Raw genomic sequence first — 8900 nt, forward strand, 5'->3', positions numbered from 1 at the left:
TCCTCCATTGTTCAAGGCTTTTTTTGCATTGAGTCTTCTGAGCACTTTAGTCAAAGTCTCCTAACTGGTTCTTATTAAAAAAATTTTTCTGGATGTTTCAAAGCATCAGTTTCCCCTGCCCCCAACTACAGATCTAGGTTCAAATATTGGTACTGTCACTTATGAACTGTCAAACTTTGAGTAGTTTTGACCCTCAATTTCTTCATCTGTAAAATTGTAATAAGACTATTTTCATCATTGGATTTTTTGTGAAGATAAAATCATTCAGTCAGTACATACTATTGAGTGCCACTCATCTGTCAGTCTCTTGTCCTGTGACTTGCATGTTGCTGTGATGCTGGAAACTATGCCACAGGTATTTTAAATACTAGCAGGGTTACCCATGGTGGGCCAGTTTCAGCAGAGCTTCCAGATTAAGAAAGACTAAGAAAAAGAAAATGCAGACCACTTCTGAATGGGCAGCCACTGAAATCCTTAAAAATAGCAGTAGAACACTGTCTGATATAGCACAGGAAGATGAGTCCCTCAGGTTGGAAGGCACTCAAAATACTACTGGGGAAATGCTGTCTCCTTAAAGTAGAGTTGACTTTAATAATGTGAATGGAGCAAAGCTTTCAGATCCTTCATTTGTTGATGGGGTACAGATCAAAATGGGAAGAGACAGCTGTAAACATCCATTAATAATTAGAATGTGGAATATACAAAGTATGATTTTAGGAAAATTGGAAGTTGTCAAAAATGAAATGGAATGCCTACAGATCAAAATCCTAGGCATTAGTGAGTTGAAATGGACTGGCATTGGCCAGTTTGAATCGAACAATCATATGGTTTATTATGCTAGGAATGGCAAACTGAAGAGGGATGGTGTTGCATTCATAATCAAAGAACCTTTCAAGATCTATCTTGAAGCATAACACTCTCTGTGATAGAATGATATACATATGCCTACAAGAAGACCAGTTAATGACACTATTATTCAAATTTATGCACCAACCACTAAAGCCAATGATGATGAAACTGAAGAATTCTAATAACTTCTCTAATCTGAAACTGATCAAACATACAATCAAGATGCATTTATAATTTCTGGTTATTTGAATGTGAATGTGGGAAACAAAGAGGAAGAATTGTTAGTTGGAAAATATGGCTTTGTTGATAGAAATTTTGCTGGAGATATATTGCATGATAGATTTCTGCAAGACCAATGATTTACTTATTGCAAATGTCTTTTTCAACAACATAAAAGACAACTATACTTATAGACTTCAGCTGATGAAATTCACATGAATCAAATTCACTACCTCTGTGGAAAGAGATGATGGAGAAGCTCAATATCAACATGTAAAACCAAGGCCAGAATGAACTGCAGAACAGACCATCGATTTGTTCCTATGCAAGTAAAGGCTTAAGCTGGAGAAAATTACAAGACCATGAAAGCCAAAATAGGACTTAGACTATGTTTCATATGAATTTAGAGACCATCTCAAGAATAGATTTAATGTATTGGACGCTAATGACTCCAAACCAGAAGAATTGTGGGATAACATCAAGAACATCATACATGAAGAAAGCAAAAGGTCATTAAAAAGGCAAAAAAGAAAGAAAAAGACCAAAATAGATGTCAGAAGGGATTGAAACTTGCTCTTGAGTGCAGAGAAGCTAAAGTGAATGCAAGAAAGGAGGAGGTAAAATAACTGAACAGAAAATTTCAAAGAGCATCTCAAGAAGACAAACTAAAGTGTTAAAATGAAATGTGCCAGGACCTAAAGTTAGAAAATCAAGAGGGGAGAATAGACTCACCATTTCTCAAGCTTAAGGAACTGAGAAAAAAATCCAAGCCTCAATTTACAATATTTAAGAATTCTATTGGCAAAATATTGCATGATACAGGAAGCATCAAAATAAGTTGGAATATATAGTCATTAAACAATGAGAATTAGTCAATGTCCAGTCATTTCAAGTTGTTGTTGTTGTTAAGTTGTTAAGTACTCCCGAGTCGGTTCTGAGCCATAGCGAGTCTGTATAGGGTTTCCGAGGAGCAGCTGGTGAACTTGAACCACCAATCATGTGGTTCAAAGTGATTTTGCAGTCCAGCACATTAACCTAGAGTGCCAGAGGCACCAGATAATTAAGAACCAATGATGTTGAAGAAAAAAGTCTAAGCACAGAAAGCATTGACAAAAATCGAGCCTCCAAGAATTGATGGAATAAGTATTGAAGTGTTTCAACGAACTGAGACAGCACTGAAGGTGCTTGCTTGTCTATGCTAGGAAATTTGGAAGATAATTACCTGGTCAGCCATTTAGAAGACATGCATATTCGTGACCATTCCAAGGATGACCCAATAGAATGCAGTAATCATCTAACAATAGCATTGATATCACATGCAAGTAAAATTTTGCTGAAGAGAATTAAAAAAACGGTTGTGACAGTTCATTGTCAGGGAGGTGCCAGAAATTCAAGCCAATTCAGAAGAGAAGGTGGAGCTAGGGATATCAATGGTGATGTCAGATGGATCTTAATTGAAAGCAGAGAGTAACAGAAAGACATTTACTTGTTTTGATTATGCAAAGGCATTGTGACTATGTAGACTTTAACAAATTAAGGACAATATTGTGAAGAATGGGTATTCCAGAACACTTGATTGTGCTCATGAGGAACATGTACATAGAAAAAGAGGCAGTTGCTAAACCAGAACAAGAGAATACCTAATGGTTTTAAAATCAAGAAAGGTGTGCACCAGGATTGTATCCTTTCACCATACTTATTCAATCTGTATGCTCAACAAATAACCTGAGAAGCTGGATTCTATGAAGAATAACATGACATCATGATTAGAAGAAGACTCACTAACAGTCTGCAATATGTAGGTGATACAACTTGCTTGCTGAAACAAAGAGGACTTTAAGTAATACTAATGAAGATCAAAGACTACAACCTTCAGTTTGGATCACACCTGACTGTAAAGGAAACAAAAATTACCGCAACTGGACCAATAAATAACATCATGGTAAATGAAGAAAAGATTGAAGTTGTGAAAGATTTCATGTTGCTTGGATCCACAATGAACACTTATGAAAGCAGCAGTCAAGAAATCAAACGTGAATTGCATTAAGTAACTCTGCTGCAAAAGAGTTCTTTAAAATGTTAAAGAGTAAAGATGTCAGTTTGAGGACTAAGGTGCACCTGACCCACACCATGGTCAATGAATATGAAAGGCTGTAGAAGAACTTATGCATTTGAATTATGGTGTTAGTCAAGAATACTGAAAATATCACGGATTGCCAGAAGAGCAAACAAATCTGTGTTGAAAGAAGTAGGCAGATGCTCCTTAGAAGCCAAAATGGCCAGACTTCTCTCCTACTTCAGACATATTATCAGGAGGGACTAGTCTCTGTAAGAGGACATTATACTTGATACAGTGGAGAACCAACGAAAAAGAGGAAGACCCCCTCCCCCCAACAAGATGGACTGACATAGTGGCAGCAACAGTGGGCTCAAACACAACAATTGTGAGTATGGCGCAGGACTGGGAAATGTTTCCTTCTGTGTGCATAGTGTTGCTATGAGTTGGAACAGACTTGATGCCACCAACAACATTAACAAACTATATGCCAGGAAACATTTTTGGCACTGGTGGAATTGCTTTGAGTGACACAGATGAGCTTCCAAACATCATGGTGCTTAGATTCTAATGAGAGAGACAGATAATAAATTAATACATGATAATCTCAATGGCAAGTATTATAAAGATTAAATCAGTTGAAGTATGTAAAATTCTTAGTACTGTGTCTGGCCAACCAAGCAATCAATCAGTAAATGATGTCTACTATTTTTTCTATTAAGGTTTTTATTGTGGGTGTTTCATGGAGTTGGTTCTGCTCTTAGCAACCCTGTATAGGGTTTCTGAGGCTGTAAATCTTTATGGGAGCAGAAAGCCTCATCTTTGTCCTGTGGTAGTTTCGAACTGCTGACCATGTGATTAGCAGTCCGGTGGAGAGGTAACTGGAAGAGGTTCAGTGGCATTGTGGGTTAATGTGCCACACGGCAAAGCTGTTTGAACTGCAAGGTCGGTGGTTCAAGCTCACCAGCTACTCCTTGGAAACCCTGTACAGGGTCGCTATGGGTTGGAATCGACTCGACGTCACTTGACAACAACATGCTACCAAAGTACAACATGCATTCAAATTATCAGAAAGAAAAGTTAGTGATGTGAAGGCTGTGAGTGGACTTTTGATTTTGACCTAGGACTGTGCTAAAATGGATGTTCTCCCTAAACTTATCCAGTAGGATTAAGTGGACTCCTGGTGTGGTGCTGCAGGATCAGCACTGGATTGTGAACCACAGGTTGGCAGTTTAAACCCACCAGCTGCTCTTCAGAAACACTATGCAGGGTCACTATGAGTAGGAACTAACTCAATGACACTTAACAACAACAGCAACAAGGATTAAGTAATTGAAGCCTGCTTTGGAGTGTAAGTCTGAAATGTTATCTTTAAGATCTTGCTATTGATTCCTTTGTTTGCTCTGCCTTCCCTAACAGAATTGGAGAAAGGCTTACGTAGAGTGTTGTTAACATGGAGTAGGATCTGTGGCTATGGGAGGGGTTGGGTGAGGAGTCCCATTGCTGGCAGAGGTTTGTGTGGTTTAACACTCTCTTCAAACCCTAAAGGAGCAATCATTGGGGCTTTTTCATTAGCTCCTCCAGAGGGAAAGAAGGGTAAGAAGTGAGGGTGAGGATTAAAAGCTGTCAGCAGTCCAACATCAAAAAATGGAGTCAAGCATTTTATTGTTTTATCAACCCTGTGACTTCATTTTACTGATGGGAGCTCAGACGCAGAGAGATGATGTGACTTACCCCTGGTCATATAGCCAGTTAGTGGCAGTACGGGCACTGGAATCCACCACAGCATCACATGGAAAGTCACCTTGGCGTACAAGAAGATCTGTACTCTCTTCTTTTGACATTAAAGTGGCTTTGAATCGAACCAGGAAGTTCCCACACCTATATTTTGATTAAGAATCACAAACTTCCAAGAGAGGTCACTAGTCCAGGGACAGAGGTCTCCCATTGCAAGAACAGCGCTTAAATGCCTTACAAAGAAAAGTAAATAAACTTACTGAAGTTTGTTTTAATACCTCCAGGAGAGACATTTTGACTGTGTAGTGTGCATTTTGGAAGCTGCAATCACTTAAAAGCACACCTGGGAAGGGATTGTTTTTAAAACCTGAATCTTTGCTTGACTTTTGGCTTCTCTGAAGTGTCAGTAGTTTAGTGTTTTCTGTTTATTGCACCACACAAGAATTAATCTGAATTTGGTTTGATTTTTCTAATGTTCCCCCCTCTCCCCACCCCCCACCCCCAACCAGGCAAAAGAGTAGCCTACTTGGTGGAAATGACAACCTCAAATAAATAATTACCAGTTTCAGCTGACAGTCTACCACTTGTCTATCAGTTTGTGGTACTGTGGTGGCTTGTGTGTTGTTGTGATGATTGAAGCGATATCACTGGTATTTTCAATACTAGCAGGATCACCCATGGCAAACAGGTTTCAGCAGAGCTTCCAGACTAAGACAGACTAGGAAGAAAGAGAGGCAGATGACTTCTGAATGGTTAGCCACAGAAAACCTTGTGAATCGCAACACAACATTGATACACTGCTGGAAAAATGAGCCCCTCAAATTGGAAGGCACTCAAAATACTAATGGGAAAAAATGTGCCTCCTCAAAGTAGAATTGATCATAATGACTTAAACAGAGCTAAGCTTCTGGATCTTCATTTGCTGATGAGACATAATTCATAATGAAAAGAAATAGATGCAAATATCCATTAATAATCAGAACATGGAATGCATGAAGTATGAATCTAGGAAAATGGGAAGTGGTCAAAATGAAATGGAGTATATAACTATCAATATCCTAGGCATTAGTGAGTTAAAGTGGAATTGTTTTGGCCATTTCGAATCTGACAATCATATATTCACTAAGTCAGGAACATCAGCTTGAAGAGGAATGACATCACATTCATTGTAAAAAAAGAACATTTCAAGATCTATTTTGAAGTACATGCTGTCTATGACAGGATAACATACATATGCCTACAATGAAGAACAATTAATTCAACTAGTACTCAAATTTACCTACAAACAGCGGTCAGCCCACAATTGTTTGGTAAGTGGGGCATGATGAGCAATCAAAGGTAAAAGGCAGGACTAAGACCCCTTACTTAGAATTCCCTTTGAACTGTCTTATATTTGATAGTGTCTTTTGAATATTGAGACAATATAAATGAGTCAAATTTATAGTCCACTTTAAGCCTCAGGTTATGCAATTTCACACAGAGTCTCTGTTGAGTCTATTATTTACTGCCTGAGGGGTTTTTTTATGCTTGAAAAGGAATGCTATTGTTGTTGTTCAGTGCCATCAAGTTGGTTTTCACACAGCAACCCTGTATAGTGTTTCCAAGGAGCGGCTAGTGAGTTTGAACTGATGACTTTGCAGTCCAGCGCATTAATCCACAGGTTACACCAGCTTACAACAGTCACACCAGGACTCCTGAAGAGGAATACTAATAGGTATCAAAGGATAAGTATTTAACATTTACTGAAGAGGACTATTCACTTGTATATATTTATCTTTTGATGCCTAATTTATTAACCTTTAGGACTTTATGAAACAATAAAAATGCTTTTAACCATTCAATAGTGAGTTGTGGTTGTTGTTAAGTGTGATCGAGTTGGTTCTCACTCATAGCGACCATATATAGGGTTTCTGAAGAGTGGCTGGTGGGTTTGAACTGCTTACCTAGCAGTTCATGTTGACCTTGCAGTTCAGTGTCCAGTGCTTTATCCTCCAGTGCCACATTCCTCTAAATATTTGTATGCTACTTAGTTAGTAAGTCCAAACTTCTTGTTGTTTAGTACAGTTGAGTTGGTTTTGACTCATAGCAATGCTGTATAGAGTTTCCAAGGAGCAGCTAGTGGATTTGAAAAGCTGACCTTGTGGTTAACAGTCCAGTGCTTATCCTACAGTGCCAAACCAGGTCTCAAACTTAGGTATCTGAAAATGCATTTATCTCCAGATATCTAAACAGAGTTTGTTTTTGTTGCCATTAGTTACCTTTGAATCAATTCTGATTCGTGGACACCCCATGTACAGAGTAAAAGTGATCCATAGAGTATTCAAGGCTCTGACCTTGTGGAAGCCGACTGCCAAGCCTGTCTCCTAAAGAGCTGCTGAGTAGGTTCAAACCACCATCTTTCTGACTAGCAGTTGAGTGCTTCACCATTTGAATCATCCAGGAACTTCTTAAACTAAGATCAGAAACTTATTTAATTGAATTCTTTTTAGCAGTTAATTTTCACATGTCTAATGTATCAGATTCTCTTAAACACCTTAAGAAGATATGCCACATGGAAATCACAGTGGCTACGGAACCTGTTATTATCTTACACTGTTGATTTAAGTCCTTTGTGATTTCTATCGATGTCTGTATCTCTATTCTCAGTCTTATTCTTACATCTTCCCATGTAACTGCAAAGATGGATGGTAGGCTCTGAATTCCCCTAGTTCATTCTTGGACTAGAAATAGGACTTTTAAGATCAAGGTGATTTAAATCAGAGCCCTGGCCAGTAAATTGGGTTCATTTTTAAATTTGTTTCTCTTACTACATCATGAGATATTTGATTTTGAATTTTTAAAAAAAGATCATGATATATATATGTGTGTACATATATATGTATGTATGTGTATTATACATATATAGATATATATACACACACACACACGCACATATAATTATTGTTATTATTGTTAAGTGTCATTGAGTCAGTTCTGACTCATAGTGACTCTGTATAGGGTTTCCAAGGAGTGGCTGGTGGGTTTGAATGGTCAAACTTGTGGTTAGCAGTCCAGTATGGATCCTACAGAACCACACCAAGACTCTATGCATACACATATATAGTCCTGGTTTGGCCCTGCAGGTTAATGTGATACACTGAAAAATCAGTTTGAGTCACAAGGTCGGTGGTTCAAGCTCACCAACCACTCCTTGGAAACCCTATACAGGGTTGCTATGGGTCAGAACTGACTCAACAGCACTTAACAACAATATTTACATACTATATATAGTATGTATATACTGGTGTGGTGCTGTATAAGCAGTGGGCTGTAAACCACAAGGTTGGCAGTTCAAACCCACCAGCTGCTCCTTGGAAACCCTGTACAGGGTCACTGTGAGTTGGAACTGACTGGATGGGACTTAATAACAGCAATATATATATATATAGTGGATATCCACCATTCATCTGTTTTTGTCACATTGTGGTAGCTTGTATGTTGCTGTGATGTTGGAAACTATGCTGTATGTCAGAAACTATGGTATTCTGAATGTCAACAGGGTCACCCATGGTGGACAGGTTTTAATTGACTTTCCAGATAAAGACATACTTGGAAAAAGAAGTGGCAGAATACTTCGGAATGTTTAGTTACTGAAAACCTTATTAATAGCAATGAAACAATGTTACATAGGACCAGGTCGGAAGGCATTCAAAATAAGACTGGGGAATAGTTGTCTCCTCAAAGTAGAGTTGACCATAATGACGTGAATGGAGTAAAGCTTTTGTGATCTTCATTTGCTTATGGGGCACAATGCAAAAGGAGGAGAAATAACTGCAAACATCCATTAATAACTGTAACATATATGAAGTATGAATCCTGGAAAACTGAAATTTCTCAAAAGTGAAATGGAATGCATAAACATTGATATACTAAACATTAGTGAGCTGAAACGGACTGGTATTGGCCATTTAGAATCTGACAATCACATGGTTTACTATTCCAGGAATGACAAATTGAAGATTTTTTTTTTTTTAATTAAATGTTTTTATTTTGCATTGAG

The sequence above is a fragment of the Chrysochloris asiatica genome, unplaced genomic scaffold, assembly GCF_000296735.1.
Source record: "Chrysochloris asiatica unplaced genomic scaffold, ChrAsi1.0 scaffold00136, whole genome shotgun sequence".
Lineage (NCBI taxonomy): Eukaryota > Metazoa > Chordata > Mammalia > Afrosoricida > Chrysochloridae > Chrysochloris > Chrysochloris asiatica.